General features: G+C 39.6%; 1 pseudogene; it reads left to right on the forward strand.

Moving 5' to 3' along the window:
* The first annotated feature begins 5,359 nt into the window (after positions 1–5,359).
* The window catches only part of LOC127421164 (prolyl endopeptidase-like), a 34,672-nt pseudogene continuing 16,881 nt past the window's right edge, over positions 5,360–23,150 (forward strand).

A 23,150-nucleotide genomic window follows, 5' to 3' on the forward strand; every position in this document is an offset into this window, starting at 1 on the left:
TTTGAGCTGTAAATGTATTTAAATCATCATTTTAATGGTGTTTTTAGGGTTTACGGCATTTAAAATTTCATATAACTTTACACAATGGTTAGTAAGCCATTTTATAACAGTCAAATCATTTTAATATGCATGTTGTTTCCATCTTGTGGCTATACTTTTGAAACAGTGAGTGAGTATCTTAATGTTTACAGATTGGCCCCATTCACTTCCATTGTAGGTGCCTAACTGTAACCCAGACATTTGCCATTTTTAAAGAAAAGGAGGGACATCTCAAAATAAATTTTAGGGTAATCAACATTACAACACAAATGCTGTCGATTGAGCTTATCTTGTATTGAACCAGGATAATTCCTCCTTTAAGTAAAAGGTTCCAAAAAGTGGTGTTTTGTCTGGTGCCATAGCAGAACCTTTTGTATGGAAGTAGTAGGCCCTACCGATGAACTTAAAAAGATCATTTTACATCCACAAAATACTAAGCTCTCTCCAGATCCTTCAAATTCTGAGGCCCATATGGTGGACTCTCCTCTTCAGTTTACCACACAGGTTTTCTATTGGGTTCAGGTCAGGAGACTGGGATGTCCATGGCAGAACCTTGATTTTGTGGTCAGTGAACCATTTTGTGTTGATTTTGATGTATGTTTTGGATCATTGTCTTGCTGGAAAATCTAACCAGGGCCCATTTTAAGCTTTCTGGCTAAGGCAGTCAGGTTTTGATTTTTGTATTTGTTGGTATTTGATAGAGTCCATGATGCCATGTATCCAAACAAGATGTCCAGGACCTTTGGCTTAAAAACAGCCCCACAACATTAAAAATCCAGCACCATATTTAACCGTGGCCATGAGGTACTTTTCCTTATGGCTACCTCTCTGTGTATGCCAAACCCATCTCTGGTGTTTGCTGCCAAAAAGCTCTATTTTTGTTTTTATCTGACCATAGAACCCGGTCCCATTTGAAGTTCCAGTAATTTCTGGCAAACTGAAGATGCTTGAATTTGTTGTTGGATGAGAGCAGAGGCTTTTTTCTTGAAACCCTCCCAAACAACTTGTGATGTAGGTTATGTCTGATTGTAGTTTTGGAGACTACACCAACAAGACCCAACTAATTTTTTGCAAAATTCCAGCTGTGATCCTTGGAGAATTTTTGGCCACTCAAACCATACTCCTCACCACGCTTGGAGACAATACAGACACGCGTCCTCTTCCAGGTCGATTCTTAACATCTCCAGTTGATTGGAACTTCTTAATTATTGCCCTGATGGTGGAAATGGGTATTTTCAATGCTTTAGCTATTTTCTTATAGCCATTTTCCATTTTGTGAAGCTCAACAACCTTTTGCCGCACATTATAACTTTATTCTTTGGTCTTACCCATTATGATAGATGACTAAGTGAATTTGGCTTGTGTTACTTCATATTTATACCCCTTTGAAACAGAGGAAGTCATGGCTGAACAATTTCACGTTCCTAGTCACCCAGGTGTACTAAAAAATTTAAAATATGAATGGGAATATACTTCAGATATATTTTACTCATACGGATTTCTAGGGGTGCCGATAATTGTGCTACACATATATTTGACAAAAATATTAGTTTTTTTGATAAAACTTTTGTTTGATATCCATTAGAGGATATATTTTTGTGAATATGTTGAATAAAAGATTAAAAGGATAAACAAAAATGACATTTTTCACAGCCTTCTTTGCTCATATTTACCAAGGGTGCCAATATTTTTGGCCACCACTGTATATGTATATCAGCCGTGGCCCATGTGTTTTAAGTCTAGGCCTTCAGTGTGATTCATGCCATTAAGAAAACACAGTTACACAATTAATAAGTGTGGCAGCAGGGGCGTGGTCAAGCACCCGTCCGGAGAGAGAGCGGTAAGGGCGCTTACACCTGGGCTAAATTATGTATAACACCTGTCTCTAATTCCAGTAAGCTTGGGGAGAGCGGCATATAAACAGCCACGCCACCGCCAAAAGAGAGAGGGAGTGTGACACGAGAGAGCCAACAGTGATCGTGGAGGCTGATTTTTTTGTTTATGAAGCTAATGTGTTTACCTATGTGAAGCTAATGAGTTGAGTGCCTACGTGCCTCTGAGACTGAGTTTGTGAAGCTGTAAAGCATTGAAGTGGCCGATTAAAAGCCTTACCTGAGTCTGGAAAAACCTGTTTTCCTGTGTCCTCCTTCCCTTCTGCTTATGGAGACGTTACAATAAGACACTATATGCCTATCATACATTATGTGGCAGTCAATTAATAATACCAATTGACATTTTATAAACACATCCATGCACAAAAGCCAGAACCAAGGAGGTCTAATACCAAGAAAAAGCTCTCTAATAATATTTGCAATTTAAATTTTGCTTGCAATAAATTGTTTCGTCAAGGTACATGGTTAATTTTCAAAACTTGATCTGACACTGAATGCTCAAGCAGCCTAATTTACACTTGACTCCTGATGTTGCTATAACAATGCAAAAAGCACTTACCAATTTGCTTGAAGTGAAAATCAGCCCTCCTTTCGTGTTAATCAATTATCAATCTAATTAATCATTCACTCGATCATGCAGAACATCTCAGGTTTTTAAATCCAAAACGATCTCTTTCTCAGTGGTGATGAGGCAGTGACAGCCGACTCATCAGCAAGATCTCGCACTCTTTGCTTTCAAATTACGTACATCACTTAAAGCGTGATTGCGTCACTCAAGGACAGCTAGAAGGCCTGGACTGGGACATATCTTATAGACCACACCCGCCAAGAACAAATAAATCAATCTGATTGACTGATGAATGTGACATTCTGACTTTAGATGCCTATTCATTGCAGTGTTGAGGGATTCTGCGGAAATTCTGAAGGCCTGATGGGGTGGAGCTCAGACACACGCTGCTTCAGCATGGTTTCAGGCATGCAATTTGTGAAACAGTTGTCACACTTTGCTTGTAAGCATCGAGTAAAAAATTCTGATTGGATAAACTTTTTGTTTTTTGCTATTTGTTTGTAGATTAATTAGGAGTGGAAAGCGATTGAAAATACATAGGCAAAAAAGGTCAATGGGAATGAAAGGATGAAAACATATCTATTTATTAGGCTTGTTACGCCTGCAGAGAAGGCTTTGCTAGCCCTGAGAAATCGCTACTGAAAGTATGGTATATAGGAGAGGTAATGGGTGGGAATAATTTATGAATCTGATGGCTTGTGGAAAGAAAATGTTTGTTAGTCTGATGGCCCTTGATCTCACACTCAGATCCTGCAGGCATCACCTGTTTGATGGCATTAGCTTGAAGAGGCTGTGCTGAGGGTGGGAAGGACTAGACCAACAAGTCAAAGCTTACAAATAGTTGCTTATCCAAATTTACCAGTTTACCAAATTAAATGTCAAATGTTCATTGGAGCAACTTCAAATGGTCAGCAACTATGTTTTTTTTTTTTGTTTGTTTTTTTACATTTCTAATCGCAATGTTGTTTACATTTCAGGTCTGACTTGAAAATGAGTAAATGCTCTACTACAGGCCAGATCTCTGGATCAATTTATTAAATGGTAAAACAATTATTTCTGGTAACGACTATGTGGCAGCAGGGGCGTGGTCGAGTGTCCATCGGGAGAGAGAGAGCGATAAGGGTGCATACACCTGAGCCAAATTACACCTGTCTCTATTTGTAGTGAGATAGGGGAGAGCGGCATAAAAGGACCATGCCAGCGCCAGATCGAGAGAGAGAGAGACTGGGTCGAGAGCCTTACTGTGAAGCTGATGTGTTAGTGTAAAGCTGATGAGTTAGTATGAAGCTGATGTGTTATTGTAAAGCTGTAAACCAGAGAAGTGGTCAGTTAAAAGTTCCCTACCTGTGTTTGAAGAATCCAGTTCCTGGTGTTCTTTCTTGTTACAAACTATTTTTGCAAAACAATTTGGTGATGCTAGTGGCTCAGGTATTACACACTTCTTTAATATACACTATACAGTACATTTAAATTATACATAGAAATTTGCCATACCAAAATGGTATGGTAGATTTTCATGAAAATCTGACAGTAACCTGCCAAAACAATTTCAAGAGAAAATATACTGAAAGGCCAGAGCGGAATATAAATAGCCCATTGGGAAGTGTGGAAAAACAAGCATTTAGAGGCACACCGGAACCACACCGGGAGTATGTGATTATTTAAGGGTGTGTGTATCATCTAAAGCTCTTGTCATACAGGGACATAATGGAGACCAGTGACAGCTACCAAACCACAAGCATGTAAAGCGTGACTGAAGTCCACATAAACAAATGCACAAAGTGCAGGATACCTTACACACACCTGCCGACAAACATCACTTGCCCTGTAATTAAACGAACAAAACATTCTATCTCTCTTTCTCTCTTTCCTTTTTTTCCTCGTGCTTTCCACACTCTCTGATGAGATGGACCATCTTTCAGCGTCTGTCTGTGTCAACTGAGCAAAACCTATATTATTGCCGAGAACTTTGCTAAAAAATGCACGTCAGTAAAGCTCTGCATACAAATGTACAGAATAGGCTGGGTGTGATGTTTTTGTGCATGTTAAAATGATACAATGAAGTACGAATAGCCGCTTTTGAGTTCTTTGTACGACATGTAAAAGGGTGAGGATCATGTTCACTATCTTTAGAGTTACAAAACTGGAGTTTTGCATGAATGCGAATGACTTAAAGTAGCCATGCTTGACTTATTTGTATTGATTGGGCAATAAAACCACTAACGGCTAAAGTTCACGAGAGCATTCTTATTTTCAGTCAACTTTAAGAAAAACTAGAAGAAAAAAACTCCTACTAAAACACACTTTCACAAATACAATGGCTCCAAAAAGCATCTGGTAGAATGTTAGGGACTGACAGCCTCAGTCACCATTCACATTCATTGCATTATATTTAATATCTATATCTACTGTATCATTTAACATTAAGAAAATATCTACCGTTTCATAAACCTCTTCCTGTGAAATGTTTTGCTTAAAAAGTTTGCTTGTGTTATCTTGGTTTAATATTTTGTTATATAGTGCAAAAACATCCATAAATTTGAGACAGGTTTAAGTGTCCAAATACTTTTTGGGGCCACTGTATTTTGTACACACAAGCAGCACACATTTAAGTGAACTCTCAAAGTTCCTAGCCCCACCCCTTGTGCGTTGACCAATCCAGTGTGAAATCATTTCCTGTATGCACTTAGTGCTGCCTGATTGCACAAGAAACTGTGTGAGCGATAGAGAGGGAAAAAGAGAACAGTATTTGATTTCACTTTCACATTTTGGAGCTGACTCACCTGGGTGTGAAATCATACGGACAACCACATACACAAATAATTGTACAAAACCCTAACAAATCACACACAGCATGAACATGGCTTTCAATTACCCATATGCTCGAAAGTTAGTGGTACTTTCACTCTGGGCTTTGCACATATAGTTTTTAATTCATTCAACTGCTCTTCCTCTTTCTGAAAGACACATGAAACAGTACACCAACAAATAGCAAATAGGAAAGACTGACTGGAACACAAGAGTATGCTGTTATCATTAGTCATGAGAGTCTAAGGATGAAAAGTATATGTCTGTGCTGATGCTTAGTGGTTATGTGTCATAAGTTTCAAGTGATAGCTGCTTGCAGTTGTTTCCACATGCTGCAAGATTACCTCAAGGCCAAACATAACAAGCATACAACTGCAAAAGTCCATAAATCTGTGTTGACTGTCCAGGTCAACGTTGTTCTGGGAAACCGAGTACATTGTGTTTCTAGTCTCTCTCAGTGCAGGCATGTCCGCTGCTCATAAATGTGGTGTTTTGTTTCAAAGGTGGATGATTATAATGGATTAAAAGTTCAAGAACCTTACCACTGGCTGGAGGACCCTGACAGTGAGGAGACCATGGTGACCCCCACCTGTGATATACAAACACGTCATGTTTTATTTCGTGATGGTGACCGCCACTGTTTTTTTTTATTTATTTATTTATTTAAAGGAATAGTTCACCCAAAAATGAAAATTGTCTCATTATTTACTCAACCTAATGCTATCCCAGATGTGTATTACAGAACACAAATTAATATATAATATATGGGGGTGGTTTTGTTGGGGTTTATGATTTAATTAAATACTTTAAATATATATATATATATATATATATATATATATATATATATATATATATATATATATATAAATATAGGTTATATGCGTTAACACATGCACATGTGTTACATTCCAAATTAGGTTTCAAGAAATAACAATGAATATTTTTTCACGCATTTGTTCATCTTGGAATTCTTGGTTTATGTTAATTTATACATACAATATTGTTCATTGTTAGTTCAATTTAGTTCTTAATGATGTTACATTAGCCTACTATTTTTTAAATATTAAACTATTATTGTATGTAGAAATTGACATATACCAAATTGTGTAAATACATATTTCATGTTAATTCATTGTGTAATGTTAATGTATACACACGTCACAACCTTATTGTAATGAGTTACCGATACATTTAATAAAAATTAATCAAACAATACTTCCATGGATAGACTACCTAAATGTAAATATTATCATACACTTTCTCAACTACTCCTAAACTAACTTTTCTTCACTAAATAGTAAAAACGTCCCTCTTTGTTCTCTTTCTCTGGCTCTTGTTGTCCTCACTGGTGATTGAAATCTCAGTACAAAAGGAAGGATTTATTTATTTGTTGCAAACATCACTCCATTTTGCTATAATTCACTATCATTATAGGGCTTAATTGAACCTTTTCTTGGTTCAAACAGTGCATTTGTAAGTAGGGTTGTTTCTTACAACACTATCATCAAGATATTTAAAACAGAAAAAATTGTTGATTTTATTTATTCATTAATAATGCTATTCTGTATGATGTGAGAGCATTTATCTTATTTTCATTTCAAATAGAGCGCTAGTTTTGTTTCTTTCTACCGGCCAATGATGATACGCCCACAGCCTATTATTGTTGCTATAGTAACAAAAGCAAATTCCTAGCGTTTGTGATTGACAGGTATAACGCAAGCTTTTATTTCATCTTTGTTGTTAGATTTGTGGTTATTTTCCGTTATTGCAGCAGACAGCTTGCTTCATACATTATAATCATCAGCTTCACGTTAAAGTGGGTAAACTTTATCATTCAGCTGAACTGTACACAGGCATAAAACAAAGTTGCGTTTGTTACTATAGCAACAATAATAGGCTGTGGGCGTAAAAGAAAAACGCTCCTTCAAGGACGTCCTTGAAGGAGCGGTTTTCTTTTTCCCCGCGTTCACTTGAAACGCTCAGGCAATGTCAATGGTATGTGAGGCAATTGTCAATGGTATGACCCATTTTAGGAGTGGCCCAGATTTTTGGGTGAACTATTCCTTTAAGGAGCACTCTGTTTTTTTTTTTTGTTTTGTTTTGTTTTGTCCAGATATATTAAGTTATTCAAAAATACAAAGAAAAAGCAATTTACACAAAGCAGTTACTTGAATACACCTCTACTATGATAAACACGTGTTCAGTTACTGAGTTCAGGGTAATTTAGATTTTTTTCTGTGGCTTAAAGTAAAAAAAATAACAAATGTCGTATGGTAAAACCTAATTAAAAGCTGTAATTCTTGAAAAAAATAAAATAAAATAAAAGTTGGAATGAGTGGTGCAGGAAAATATTTTATTATTCCTTCTAAAAAAATAAAAATAATAAGCATTGAAACAATTTTGTTTAAAAAAATATTAATATTTGAAAAACTTTTGTCCAATGAATAAAAGTCAGGTGGTGCATGTGACAAAAAAAAAAAAAAAAAAAAAAAAATCAGAAAAGAGAAACCCTCAAGATTATGTGTGAAGTTTTAAAAATATTTTTTGACATTTTTATTAAAAGGCACATTTTGTTCAGGTCATACATTCAGGGTTTGAAATTTACACCTGCCAACCCAGCAATTGCAGGTAAAAATCGGCAGGTGTGATTAACTCTGTCACTCTTACCAGCCACTTTGGCAGGTGACCTTTTCAGGGTTTTTACTGCATTGAAAATTCTATGAATGTCAGGTGACTCGGAGCCGCTGGCGAAGCAAATGTAATGGTATTCATGCATGCCTCTCATAACTTACCCCCGCATCTGTGTGGGGCGAATGAAGTGAAGCGTGCTTTCGCATGAACCGTCGCAGCGCACATTATGCTGGGTGTACACATGGTGACCGAAGTGAAGCAAGCATTTTCAATTCATTCCAATGGGAGCCGAGCGCCATGCTCGCGAGGTGGATTCTCATCAGAATTAACTGAAAACAGTGGACACATACACCAGTGGACATGTATGGTCAGCGTACTCCAGAGCGAAACTTGCATGATTCAGTTGGGCTTTACTCGACATCAGGGTGGCCAGCGGAGCCCATACAACTCATCTGACCCATTTGAATTCTTCAGAGAACATTGTAGTATAAAGCTCTATATGCCTGGGGACGGAGGGGTCGCTGCCGGCCAGTGGGAGCCAGAGGAACCACAGCCATCTGCTGAGAAGGGGAGGAGCGGTTCCATCCACCAGGGGCTGGAGGACTCGCTGCCATCTGCCGGACGAGGAGTGAGCTGGGGGCGGAGGAGCGGTTGAGGACGACAGCGCATCCGGGAGCCGGCGAGAAAGTTCTTCTCTCTCTCTCTCTCCTCTTTCTCTCTTTCTGTGTCTCCGCTTGCCCTTTCCCTCTCCCCACGCCACCCCTTGTCTCTCCCCCAGGTTCACAGGAGGCAGGGTGGACCACCGGTTGACAGAACAGCATCTCCCCCAGAGATGGCCTGAATCGGGTGGGGGGAGGAGTGTGACAAGGGCGTGGCCGGGTCGTGTTGGAGCATGGCTGGCACTGAATCAGCTGATTAGCGGGAGAGCAAAATAAGGGGCAGCTGGAGGCACCAGCCGTGCTCCATCACGGCCCGGCCACACCCTCCTCCTCTTTATAGAAACTAATAATAACATGATCAGTTTTTAAAATACACATCATCATCCTTACTAAAACGTTTTGGTATTTGGTAATGTTTTGTTGACTTCAGTTCGGCTTTTAATACCATCAACCCCGCTGTCCTATGGACTAAATGAATCCAGCTCTCTGTTCCTGGCTCTATCTGTCAGTGGATCACCAGCTTTCTGACAGACAGGCAGCAGCTAGTGAGAATGGGGAATTTCACCTCTAGCACATGTACAATCAGCACTGGTGCTCCCCAGGGATGTGTGCTCTCCCCACTACTCTTTTCCCTGTACACAAATGACTGCACTGCCAAGGACCCCTCTGTTAAGCTCCTGAAGTTCGCAGACGAAACTTCAGTCATCGGCCTCATCCAAGATGATGGTAAGTCTGAATACAGAAGGGAGGTTGAACAGCTGGCCGTCTGGTGCAGTCAAAACAACCTGGAGCTGAACAGTGGAGATGATAGTGCATTAACATTAACCCCACTCACCTTTTTGAACAGCACTGTGGTAACAGTGGGTCATTCAGGTTCCTGGGCACTACCATCTCACAGGACCTGAAGTGGGAGACCCACATTGACTCTTATTTTGAAAAAGGCCCAGCAGAGGTTGTACTTCCTTAGCCAGTTGAGGAAGTTCAACCTGCCACAGGTGCTGCTGATCCAGTTCTACTCAGCAGTCCTTGAGTCTGTCCTCTGCACTTCAATAACTGTCTGGTTTGGTTCAGCTACCAAGTCAGACATCAGAAGGCTTCAAAGGATAGTTTGGACTGCTGAGAGGATTACTGGCGCTCCCCTACCTACCCTGCTAGAACTGTACACATCCAGAGGGACGAAAAGGGCTGGTAAAATCACTCTTTACCCCATTCACCCAGCACACTTCCTCCTTGAACTGTTGGCCTCTGGCCGGCGCTACAGAGCACTGAGCACCAGAACAGCCAGGCACAGGAACAGTTTTTTCCCTCAGGCCATTCACCTCATGAACAGTTAAAACTGCCCCCAAATACTTTCCTTTGGTCAATACAACCATGTTTAATATTCAATCCATCCATTCCTACTTATATCCATATTTCATTTATATTCTTTAACATATCCTACCTCTTCTTCAATACATTGCATCACCTGCACATAACTGTATATAAGATATTCTAACAACATTATTGCACTATTGTATATTTCTCTTTTTTTTAATCTGTTATATCTTTTTTTATGTCACTACGTATGTATGTTTAAATGTATATGTTTGTATGTATGTATATACGTTGCATTCTCTTGCACTGGAGGCTTCTGTCACCATGACAAATTCCTTGTGTGTGTAAGCATACTTGGTAATAAAGCTCATTCTGATTCTGATTCACTATTTATTTATTTTTTTCCTGCACTAACTAGTAACTTATATAGATATTTAATCTACTAGAGTGAATCTATTAGACTTTATTTTTATTTCAACTGTAAAAGTTGTAGTAAAGGTTTCTAAATGTGTTTAGGCCATTAGTGTTTTTTTGTTTTGTTTGTTTTTTTCATAACAAATACTATAGTTGAGTTTTTAGAAAGGACTATCTACATTAACCTAGCCACAGTAATGAGGAGACATCCATTGTCTTACATGTGGTAATAGCCTTATCATTACAAATGCCACTGTTAAACAATGGTAGAACATTGGTAAACATTCATATAGGCAAATACAATTTAGAATGAAGGGGTTAAACTTCCTTTAATTATGGACAAATTATTGACAGATTTGTCCTATATTAACTGTCTGACATAGATATTCGAAAGGAGACTTAAATCATTAGTCCTGTGTCCTGCTAAACTAACATCATTGTCGTTCAAATAATGACCGCACAAATGCATTCAGTTACAGTCCCCAGTTCCCTTTATCACTTTATGTGAGGCGGGAGATTTTGGCTAGTTTAAATGTTGAGTGGCTGGTGACCTCCTAGCCACATTGTTTGGTGAGCCAAAAAGTTCATTTCAAACCCTGCATATGGTGTAACCCTGAGAAAACTTCTTGATATTCTTGACTCAAAATTATTTTTTACCTTGAAAAATATGTTTGAAAACTTTTTTTCCCCACACGTACAGTATACAATGCAAAAAAGCTTTAAAACGCTCACATAACCATGGCAGGTGATATTGTTCTGAAAAGCTTTTATGTCAGACATCTTGGTTCCAGAAGTGTTTAGGGATTTCGTCTATAAAAAGTGATCTAAGCCATGAACCAAACAGCTCAGAGGTGAATCTCAACATTCTTTGAATCTGAATCAAAGATTCTAAGAAGCTTTGATCTTAAGCAAAAAAAATAAGTATTTGTAATTCGGACAAAAAGATGAAGGTACAAGACCGTGTACACCAAAAAACAACTGGTTGGCGAGGTTATCAACAAACAACACATCAAAACCTATGACAGCTGATCACAACAAAGCAAACCAGTTCCACCGCTGTCAAATTCCTGCATTTCAAAATTGCGCAATATTTAGCAAGAACCATTGTTATGTGTAAACTGTATTCAAGATGTCACCATATTCCAAAATCTCAGTTTAACCTGTCAACACGCATAACAGAAAACAATGTTTGGAAAAACCTACAATTTGGAAGTCTTTTTAAAAGACCTGAAAACTGTTAAAAAAATGTTTTCAGTGTCCTAAAACGGCATCTACACTACGTGTAGATGGAAGGCCAAAATGCAGTGAAAACTTCAGTTTTCAATTTCCCAACGTCATCGTTTTCCAAAGTATGCGGTTATGGAGAATGTTTTCAAAACGCTCCATTTCCGTTGGAGGAGAACACCAACCAAAGCTAAATTAATGTGTTTTCAAACAGCAACGTGCTAGTGTGGACATGGTTTAAATCTACTGGAAGCTAGCAAAATGGCTGAAATTGCTTAGCACTTTTACATTTATGCATTTGACAGACACTTTTATCCAAAGTGACTTACAGTGCCCTGGTTACAGGGACAATCCAACCTGGAGTTAAGTGCCTTGCTCAAGGCCACAGTGGTGGTGGCTGTGGGGATTGAACCAACAACCTTCTGCTTATCATTTCAGTGCTTTAGTCCACTACATCACCACTACATTCTCACCACCACTTTTAAGCTAATTATTATTACTACACCCTAACCCTTACAGACACCTTTTCGAATAGATTTGCTTTCTGATGCAGTTTCACTTGCAAGGTCCCTGGAATGTAGGATTTAGTGACCACAAAGATAGCACAACACACACCCACAATATCATTTTTAGGTCACTTTAGCTCTGCTAACTGATTTTCCATAATCCACTACTACTGTGAGCCACTGTACCATCCAATTTTTAAAAAACGTGTAAATAACATGAGATGAACAGTCCAATCAGCGTTTTCTCTGTTTATTACCACATTTAAATCATATACTACAAACACAAATCATATGCAAATTATCTACAATCTCAGATCTACAATGTGTATTTATTCCTGCATTGTTTCAAATGTACGTTAAAAGAAATACATTTTTTTCAGTACCACTCCTTTTATTACCATTTAGTAATAGAGCTGAATTTTGTATTTAACATTGCCATACCCTTGTGCACTAGTTAGGCCACAGTACAGAGCACAAGCTCATCTGCATTAGAATACAGTTTACACTGATGTCACACTGACTATCTATTAGTATGGGGGCTAACAGGCCAGTTACAGGCTTTGGTAGTCTATAATTACTTTCTCTGCCTTATCACACAAGGTAAAGAGTGCATACCACTATGACACAGTATTTTAAGGCTCACCCTGTTTTGTTTCTGGGTCTCCACCCATTGGCCACATCACTGGAACAAAGAAATGTATAAAAAAATTTACATATATACAAGTTCTCAGTGTGTGCATGACAACAATCTACAAGTTTAACCGTGTCACTTATCCACCCTGCAGATGTTTGTTGAAGAGCAAAATAAGTTGACCATGCCATTCCTGGAACAGTGTGCAGTCAAAGAGCAGTTCCACCAGCGCCTCACCGAGCTCTATAACTACCCCAAATACAGCTGTCCTTACAAGAGGGGAAAGAGGTAGTGATCAGACCACACACAACACCAAACACAGCTCAGACCCACCGCACTATCACACTCAAGACAAGCAGTGGGGAGTGATCATTCTGAAAAGATTTCAATAAGACAAGAAAATTAACCTATTTATAGAATAAGCAATCATGAAAAAACAAAACAACCATATATCAGATATGCTCATATATATATATATATATATATATATATATATATATATATATATACATACACACACACACATATTACCGGTCAAAAGTTTTGAAACACTTGACTGAAATGTTTCTCATGATCTTACAAATCTTTTGAACTGAAGGCATATGCTTAAATGTTTGAAATTAGTTTTGTAGACAAAAATATAATTGTGCCACCATATAAATGTATTTCATTATAAAACTAAAATTTTATAAAAAAAAAAAAAAAAAAAAAAAAAGTTTTTGAAATGGATGACTTGGACCAAATAATAAAGAAAAGCAGCCAGTAAGTGCCCAACATAGAAGGGAACTCCTTCAATACTGTTTAAAAAGCATCCCAGGGTGATACCTCAAGAAGTTGGTTGAGAAAATGTCAAGAGTACATGTCTGCAAATTCTAGGCAAAGGGTGACTACTTTGAAGATGCTAAAATATAACACAGTTTTTATTTATTTTGGAATTTGTTTAGTCACAACATAATTCCCAAGGTTCCATTTATTTTATTCCATAGTTTAGATGACTTTACTATTATTCTAAAATGTGAAGAAAAAAAAAATGATAATAAAGAATGAGTTAGTGTTTCAAAACTTTTGACCGGTAGTGTGTGTGTGTGTGTGTGTGTGTGTATATATACAGGTGCATCTCAATAAATTAGAATGTCGTGGAAAAGTTCATTTATTTCAGTAATTCAACTCAAATTGTGAAACTCGTGTATTAAATAAATTCAATGCACACAGACTGAAGTAGTTTAAGTCTTTGGTCCTTTTAATTGTGATGATTTTGGCTCACATTTAACAAAAACCCACCAATTCACTATCTCAAAAAATTAGAATACATCATAAGACCAATAAAAAAAACATTTTTAGTGAATTGTTGGCCTTCTGGAAATTATGTTCATTTACTGTATAAGTACTCAATACTTGGTAGGGGCTCCTTTTGCTTTAATTACTGCCTCAATTCGGCGTGGCATGGAGGTGATCAGTTTGTGGCACTGCTGAGGTGGTATGGAAGCCCAGGTTTCTTTGACAGAGGCCTTCAGCTCATCTGCATTTTTTGGTCTCTTGTTTCTCATTTTCCTCTTGACAATACCCCATAGATTCTCTATGGGGTTCAGGTCTGGTGAGTTTGCTGGCCAGTCAAGCACACCAACACCATGGTCATTTAACCAACTTTTGGTGCTTTTGGCAGTGTGGGCAGGTGCCAAATCCTGCTGGAAAATGAAATCAGCAACTTTAAAAAGCTGGTCAGCAGAAGGAAGCATGAAGTGCTCCAAAATTTCTTGGTAAACGGGTGCAGTGACTTTGGTTTTCAAAAAACACAATGGACCAACACCAGCAGATGACATTGCACCCCAAATCATCACAGACTGTGGAAACTTAACACTGGACTTCAAGCAACTTGGGCTATGAGCTTCTCCACCCTTCCTCCAGACTCTAGGACCTTGGTTTCCAAATGAAATACAAAACTTGCTCTCATCTGAAAAGAGGACTTTGGACCACTGGGCAACAGTCCAGTTCTTCTTCTCCTTAGCCCAGGTAAGACGCCAGGAGTGGCATAACAAGAGGAATACGACAACTGTAGCCAAATTCCTTGACACGTCTGTGTGTGGTGGCTCTTGATGCCTTGACCCCAGCCTCAGTCCATTCCTTGTGAAGTTCACCCAAATTCTTGAATCGATTTTGCTTGACAATCCTCATAAGGCTGCGGTTCTCTCGGTTGGTTGTGCATCTTTTTCTTGCACACTTTTTCCTTCCACTCAACTTTCTGTTAACATGCTTGGATACAGCACTCTGTGAACAGCCAGCTTCTTTGGCAATGAATGTTTGTGGCTTACCCTCCTTGTTAAGGGTGTCAATGATTGTCTTCTGGACAACTGTCAGATCAGCAGTCTTCCCCATGATTGTGTAGCCTAGTGAACCAAACTGAGAGACAATTTTGAAGGCTCAGGAAACCTTTGCAGGTGTTTTGAGTTGATTAGCTGATTGGCATGTCACCATATTCTAATTTTTTGAGATAGTGAATTGGTGGGTTTTTGTTAAATGTGAGCCAAAATCATCACAATTAAAAGAACCAAAGACTTAAACTACTGTGTGCATTGAATTTATTTAATACACGAGTTTCACAATTTGAGTTGAATTACTGAAATAAATGAACTTTTCCACAACATTCTAATTTATTGAGATGCACCTGTATATATATATATATATATATATATATATATATATATATATAGATATAGATAGATAGATAGATAGATATACACACACACACACACACACACACACAGTATATATACTGTACTGTATATATATGTGTGCACATACAGTAGATTCTCCAACTCCACTATTTGTTTGTGACATACAGCATATTCTAAGTAATGTGCAAAACAGAAATGAGAGAACATGTTTTTTTTGTTTTGTTTGTTTTTTTATAGATGTACTGTACTGAATACATGTGATATATATACACACACAAACACACACAGGTGGCTAAAAGTTGGGAATAATGTACAGATTTTGCTGTTTCGGAAGGAAATTTGTACTTTAATTCACAAAAGTGGCATTCAACTGATCACAAAGAACAGTCAGGACATTACTGATGTAAAAAACAGCACCATCACTATTGTCAAGGCCTGGGTAGATTAGATGGTAAGCGAACAATGAGTTCTCATTGTTAGTGTGTTGAATGCAGGAGAAATGGGAAGGAGTAAAGACCTGAGTGACTTTGACAAGGGTCCAAATTGTTATGGCAAGACGACTGGGTCAGAGCATCTCTGAAACGGCAAGGCTTATGGGGTGCACTTGGTCAGCAGTGGTGAGCACCTACCGACAGTGGTCCGAGGAGAAACAAACCGGCGACAGAATGTTGGGTGCCCAAGGCTCATTGGTGCGTGAGGGCAACGAAGGCTATCCCATCTGGTCTGAACAGAATAGTCTACTGTGGCACAAGTCACATAAAATTATAATGATGGTTATGGGAGGAATGTTTCACAACACACAATGCATCGCACCCTGCTGTGTATGGGGCTGCTTAGACGCAGACTGGTCAGAGTGCCCATGATGACCCGTCCACCATCCAAAGTGCCTACAATGGGCACGCAAGCGTCAGAACTGGACCTTAGAGCAGTGGAAGAAGGTCGCCTGGTCTGATGAGTCCCGTTTTCTTTTACATCACTTGGACAGCCATGTACGTGTGTGCCGTTTACCTGGGGAAGTGATGGCATCAGGATGCACTGTAGGAAGACGACAAGCCGGTGGAGGGAATGTGATGCTCTGGGCAATGTTCTGGTGGGTAACCCTGTGTCCAGCCATTCATGTGGATGTCAACTTGACACGTGCCACCTTCCTAAACATCTTTGCAGACCAGGTACACCCCTGTATGTAAACTTCTGACTTCAACTATTATATATATATATATATATATATATATATATATAGTTGAAGTCAGAAGTTTACATACACTTAGGTGCAAGTCATTAAAACTAATTTTTTAGGAAGGAGATGCATTCTATCTCCTAGAGATGAACGTTGTTTGGTGTGAAAAGTGCAAATCAATCGCAGAACAACAGCAAAGGGCCTTATGAAGGTGCTGGAGGAAACAGGTAGACAAGTATCTATGTCCACAGTAAAACGAATCCTATATCGACATAACCTGAAAGGCTGCTCAGCAAGGAAGAAGCCACTGCTCCAAAACCACCATAAAAAGCAAGACTACAGTTTGCAAGTGCACAAAGTGACAAAGATCTTACTTTTTGGAGAAATGTCCTCTGGTCTAATGAAACAAAAACTGAACTGTTTGGCCATAATGACCATCATTATGTTTGGAAGAGAAAGGGTGAAGTTTGCAAGCCGAAGAACACCATCCCAACCGTGAAGCGTGGGGGTGGCAGCATCATGTTATGGGGGTGCTTTGCTGCAGGAGGGACTGGTGCACTTTAAAAACTAGATGGCATCACAGGAGTCGCGTGGCACCATGCGAGGGTCGGACGTGTGAACTGTGAGCTCTGCGCACTTTGCTAGTTTTTAATAATTTTTGTGTCATAAACCAGTGAGATTCAATACACCCTGTTCCATAACTGTTCTATGAAGACAATATGTCAAAGAATTCAAAATCCTCGGGCTCTGGAGACATTAAAAGACACTTACGTGCTCAAGCTGACACCTCTGACAGGGCCGCAGACCAGGGACTCGGTTTGGACGGTGCGGCGGGAGAGATTCAGCGTCAACTGTCGAGCATGTCGGCAATGCTGGCGAAGGTCGTAGCTGACTACAGCTGGATCTTGCTGTAATACGTCGATCGATCACTACCATGGAGACAAAATTCTCTGAGTTGGTTACAAGAATGGGGGACATTGAGAAACGGATCGATTATCTGGAGTCATCAGAGAGGGAATTAGATGCTAATCTGCTAGCGACCAAGATAGATTTGGAACGCGTTTGGGAAAAGTTGGAAGACCTTTAAAATAGTAATCGGAGAAACAACGTCCGAATAGTTTGAATTCCTGAGAACGAAGAAGGCCAAGATATGGTGAAATTCCTAGACGAGCTCTACCCAAGTCTGCTCAACATAACAGGCCACAAGCTGGAAATCACAGAGTTCCAGCTTGGAGATCCAAGGAGGGAGACAGGCCTCGATCAATTCTGGCCAAATTTCTGAGATCATCCAATAAAGATCTCATGTTACGTGAGGCAAGGAGTAAAGGAAGGCTTTCTTGGAAGAACCACAGCATTTTCTTGTTCCCAGACTTTGCGAATTCGGCAAGAGAGAAACGTGATCGTTTCAAGCAATGCAAGAAACTATTACATCAACGGAAGGTCGCTTTTGCACTGATGTTCCCGGCCAAATTGAGAATAGATACTAAGGATGGCCACAAAATATTTACATGCCCACAGCAAGCATTGTCCTTCATAAAATCAATGAGTAAGTCATGGTGTGTTTCTCACATTGCAGCCAAATGAGCCTGACTCAATGAACATTCACTTGACCATCCGAGGAAGCTAGGCGCCTTTTTTGTTTCTTTTTGTGTTGGTTCTGCTTAGCAGCTGGAGTTTGTTTTGTGGAATAACATACCTTCAAGAAACTTTTGCACTGACAGAGGGTCGCTTTTGCACTGAAGTTACCAGCCAGGTTGAGAATAGATGCTAAGGATGACTGCAAAGTATTTACTTGTCTCCAACAAGCATTGACCTTCATGAATGGAATGAGTAAGTCATTGTGTGGCACTCTCGATGCAGCCTAGTAGACCTGACTCACTGAACATTCACTTGACCATCCGAGGAAACTGGGCGCTTGTTTTGTTTCTTCTTGTGCTGGTTCTGCCTAGCGGCTGGAGTTTTTTTGTGGAATAACACTCCTTTGGGACTGTATGTGGATGAATCTGCACATTCTTTGTGCTTATGCCTCCTATTGGCTGGAGTTTGTTTTGTGGAGTATTTTTTGCAGGACATTGAAAGGATTAGGTCATCTGCTGCACTCATGAACAGCCGGCTCACTGAACATTCGTTTGACTGTCCGAGGAAACTGAAATTTTTTTTGTTGTTGTTGTTTTTGTGTGTGTGCTGGTTCCGCTAGAGGCTGGAGTTTGTTTTGTGGAGGAACACACCTTCGGGACAGTTATGCAGATGAATCTACACGTTCTTTGTGTTTATTCTGCCTATTGGCTGGAGTTTGTTTTATAGATTTTCTTCTGTTATGTAATTCTGTCTCGCAAAATGTGTATAGAAACACCGGACTTGAGCAATCCGATGGCAAAGTTGTCGTGGGGGCTCTCGTAGGCATACATGGACTGTTTGAGTTTAGAGGGATGGATGCCGGTTGGCGCTGTCGTGCACGGGGTTAATGCACACATTTTTCTTTTTTCTGTTTGTTTGGTTCAGGGCGAAGTTTGGGGTTTGACTGTGGCACTAATGTTGGAATGTGGTCTTTATAATTTTATTTTTGAAACACAATCTATTTTTTCTCATATGTCAAAATGTCAAATGTTAATATGAGTGGATTGTCTCTCTCCACGTGGAATGTGAATGGGTTGGGGCACCCCATAAAACGAAGGAAGGTTATTTCTTTTCTTAAACGAAAGAAATATGATATAGTGTTTCTTCAAGAAAAGCATCTTTCCCCGCAGGAAGCTGAAAAATTTGGGAAGATATGGGGTGGACATATTTTCTTTAGTGCTGGCTCAAGTAAGAGCAGGGGAGTCATTATATTGATAAGTAAACATCTACAATTCAAATGTCTCAAACAGAGTAAAGATAAATTAGGAAGAGTCATTATTGTTTTGAGCAGAAATTCAGGTGCAAATGTTGATTTTGGATAACATTTACGCACCTAATGCTGATGATCAGGGCTTTTTATAGATCTTAAACGGATGTTGCAAGCCGCTGGCACCCCTCATGATATAATATTGGGAGGAGACTTTAATCTATTCATGGACTCAGTCCTTGATCATAGTGAAGCAAAAGTGTGTAAGCCCCTTAGTGCAACATTGATGCTTCACAGGGTGTGTAAAAATCTTGGTCTTACAGATGTTTGGAGACTTTTAAACTCATCTGGTAGGGACTATACATTTTTTCATCAGTCCATAAGATTTATTCTAGAATAGATTTTATATATATATATATATATATATATATATATATATATATATATATATATATATATATATATCTAAGTCCCTCATTTCATCTGTTGTTGATTGCTCAGTTGGAAACATCTTAGTCTCAGATCACGCCTTGGTGAGTTTAGAGGTGTTGCCACATATGGAGAAAAATAAATCATATAGTTGGCACTTGGCATTTAATGTATCCCTTTTGCAAAATCCTGATTTCCAACAAATGTTAAAGGCTGAAATCAATGTTTATATGGAGACCAACTGGTCCTCAGTATCCTCTGTGGGCGTGGCTTGGGAGGCACTTAAGGCAGTTCTTATGGGTTGGATCATACAGTATGCCTCATTCATCAAAAAATCCAAAGCACGAGAACTTGTGGGGTTGGAAGGGAATATTAAAAGTGCTGAGGCAGAGCTGAAGCGCTGAGTGTCACCCGATTGAAATACAGATATAATATTATTTTGTCACGGAAGGTGGAGTTTTGGTTATTCAGGGCAAGACAGTCATACTTTGAGTAGGGGGACAAAGCAGGGAAGCTTTTGACTAGCTATATAAAGCAGAGAGAGTCTTTTTCTACCATTCCCCCAGTGAAATCTGCCGGTGATTAAATTTTTACCTTGGCTATTGATATTAATAATGCTTTTAAACAATTCTATCTTGATCTCTATAGTTCCATGTCTTCGTCTACTGATGAGGATATTAGAAACTTTGTGGAACCATTAGATCTCCCTAAACGACAAAAATTTGTCTGATTTCGTTAATTTTGATCCCTTGATAAAAAGATTTTTGAGCGATGTGGGCAGGTGGGCTTCATTACATTTATCTATGATTGGGAAGGTTAATGTTATTAAAATGAATTGTATTCCAAAATTTAACTAACTGCAACAATCTCTCCCTGTAGATGTCCCCCTCTCTTATTTCAAGCAATTTGATAGCATAGCGAAGACCTTCATTTTGAATGGTAAGCATCCTAGATTACATTTGAATAAGTTACATAGGCCAATTGACAAAGGTGGGCTAGGCCTACCCAAGATTTTGTTTTATCATTATGCATTCGGTCTCAGACATTTGGCTCATTTGTCGCTTCCACCTGAGAGAGCCCCTCGCTGGTTTTGTATTGAACAGGAAGTGCTTGCCCCTATTTCGCCATTGCAAAGCCTTTCTGTCAAACTAATCGGAGAAGTTAAGTTATACCCCGTTATCTCGCATTTGCACTCGGTATGGACAAAAGGGTCCAGAGTGCTTAATTCAGACATTTATGTAAATATTGCCTCAAGCATATGACTTTACTCAAAATTATGTATTGATAAGTCCCCTTTCTGCTGGTCAGAGTGGATTGGGAGGGGGGTTACTACACTCGGTGACCTATATGAGAGTGGAGTGTTGAGATCTTTTGAAAATTTGATTCAACATTTTGGGATTCCCAGATCTCAGTTATTTACAGCTGCGCCACCTGCTCTGTATTGTTTTTAGGAGTAGCACACACACCTCTAAAGCGGCCGATACTCTGGGAGAGGTGATTACTGCTTTTGGAAAAGGTCATGAGGCATCAGTGTATTACTCCCTGCTAATTCAGAGTCTGGGGGACGGAGCTTCAACTTCTCTCAAGAGATTATGGGAGAAAGATTTAAACTTGGTATTGGAGGAGGGAGTGTGGGCTAGAATTCAAAAAATGTTAAATCTGTATCTAGAAATGCATGGATTCGCCTATGCAATTCAAGATTTTACATCGATTCTATTGGACCCCTCTAGATTGTATATGCTTGGTCTTAAAAACACACCCACCTGCTGGCAATGCCAATCATGTAGATGGAGACACAACCCATGTTTTTTGGGGGTGTGTTAAGATCCAGGAAGTTTGGTTGAGGGTTCAAAGTTTTGAAAGTGACATTTTGGGCACTCGGATTTCATTTTGCCCCAGACTCTGTGTTTTAGGCGATGGGGCGGTCATCAATATAGGAAATAAACATATAAAAATTGGGTCCTAACCAGTGTTTTGATCACCAGACAAGTGATTTTAAGGGGTTGGAAGTCGGCTGGAGCGCCCCATTTCAAGAGTGGTGCTCAGAAATGGGGTAGTGTATGTGTGTGTGTGTGTATATATATATATATATATATATATATACACTATATTGCCAAAAGTATTCGCTCACCCATCCAAATAATTGAATTCAGGTGTTCCAATCACTTCCATGGCCACAGGTGTATAAAATGAAGCACCTAGGCATGCAGACTGCTTCTACAAACATTTGTGAAAGAATGGGCCGCTCTCAGGAGCTTAGTGAATTCAAGCGTGGTACTGTGATAGGATGCCACCTGTGCAACAAGTCCAGTCGTGAAATTTCCTCGCTACTAAATATTCCACAGTCAACTGTCAGTGGTATTATAACAAAGTGGAAGCGATTGGGAATGACAGCAACTCAGCCACGAAGTGGTAGGCCACGTAAAATGACAGAGCGGGGTCAGCGGATGCTGAGGCGCATAGTGCGCATAGGTCGCCAACTTTCTGCAGAGTCAATCGCTACAGACCTCCAAAGTTCATGTGGCCTTCAGATTAGCTCAAGAACAGTGCGTAGAGAGCTTCATGGAATGGGTTTCCATGGCCGAGCAGCTGCATCCAAGCCATACATCACCAAGTGCAATGCAAAGTTTCGGATGCAGTGGTGTAAAGCACGCCACCACTGGACTCTAGAGCAGTGGAGACGCGTTCTCTGGAGTGACGAATTACGCTTCTCCATCTGGCAATCTGATGGACGAGTCTGGGTTTGGCGGTTGCCAGGAGAACGGTACTTGTCATTGCATTGTGCCAACTGTGATGTTTGGTGGAGGGGGGATTATGATGTGGGGTTGTTTTTCAGGAGCTGGGCTTGGCCCCTTAGTTCCAGTGAAAGGAACTCTGAATGCTTCAGCATACCAAGAGATTTTGGACAATTCCATGCTCCCAAATTTGTGGGAACAGTTTGGGGATGGCCCCTTCCTGTTCCAACATGACTGCGCACCAGTGCACAAAGCAAGGTCCATAAAGACATGGATGAGCGAGTTTGGTGTGGAAGAACTTGACTGGCCTGCACAGAGTCCTGACCTCAACCTGATAAAGCACCTTTGGGATGAATTAGAGTGAAGACTGCAAGCCAGGCCTTCTCGTCCAACATCAGTGTCTGACCTCACAAATGCGCTTCTGGAAGAATGGTCAAAAATTCCCATAAACACACTCCTAAACCTTGTGGAAAGCCTTCCCAGAAGAGTTGAAGCTGTTATAGCTGCAAAGGGTGGGCCGACGTCATATTAAACCCTATGGATTAAGAATGGGATGTCACTTAAGTTCATATGCGTCTAAAGGCAGATGAGCGAATACTTTTGGCAATATAGTGTATATATAAA

This window comes from Myxocyprinus asiaticus, chromosome 30 (assembly GCF_019703515.2).
Source record: "Myxocyprinus asiaticus isolate MX2 ecotype Aquarium Trade chromosome 30, UBuf_Myxa_2, whole genome shotgun sequence".
NCBI lineage: Eukaryota > Metazoa > Chordata > Actinopteri > Cypriniformes > Catostomidae > Myxocyprinus > Myxocyprinus asiaticus.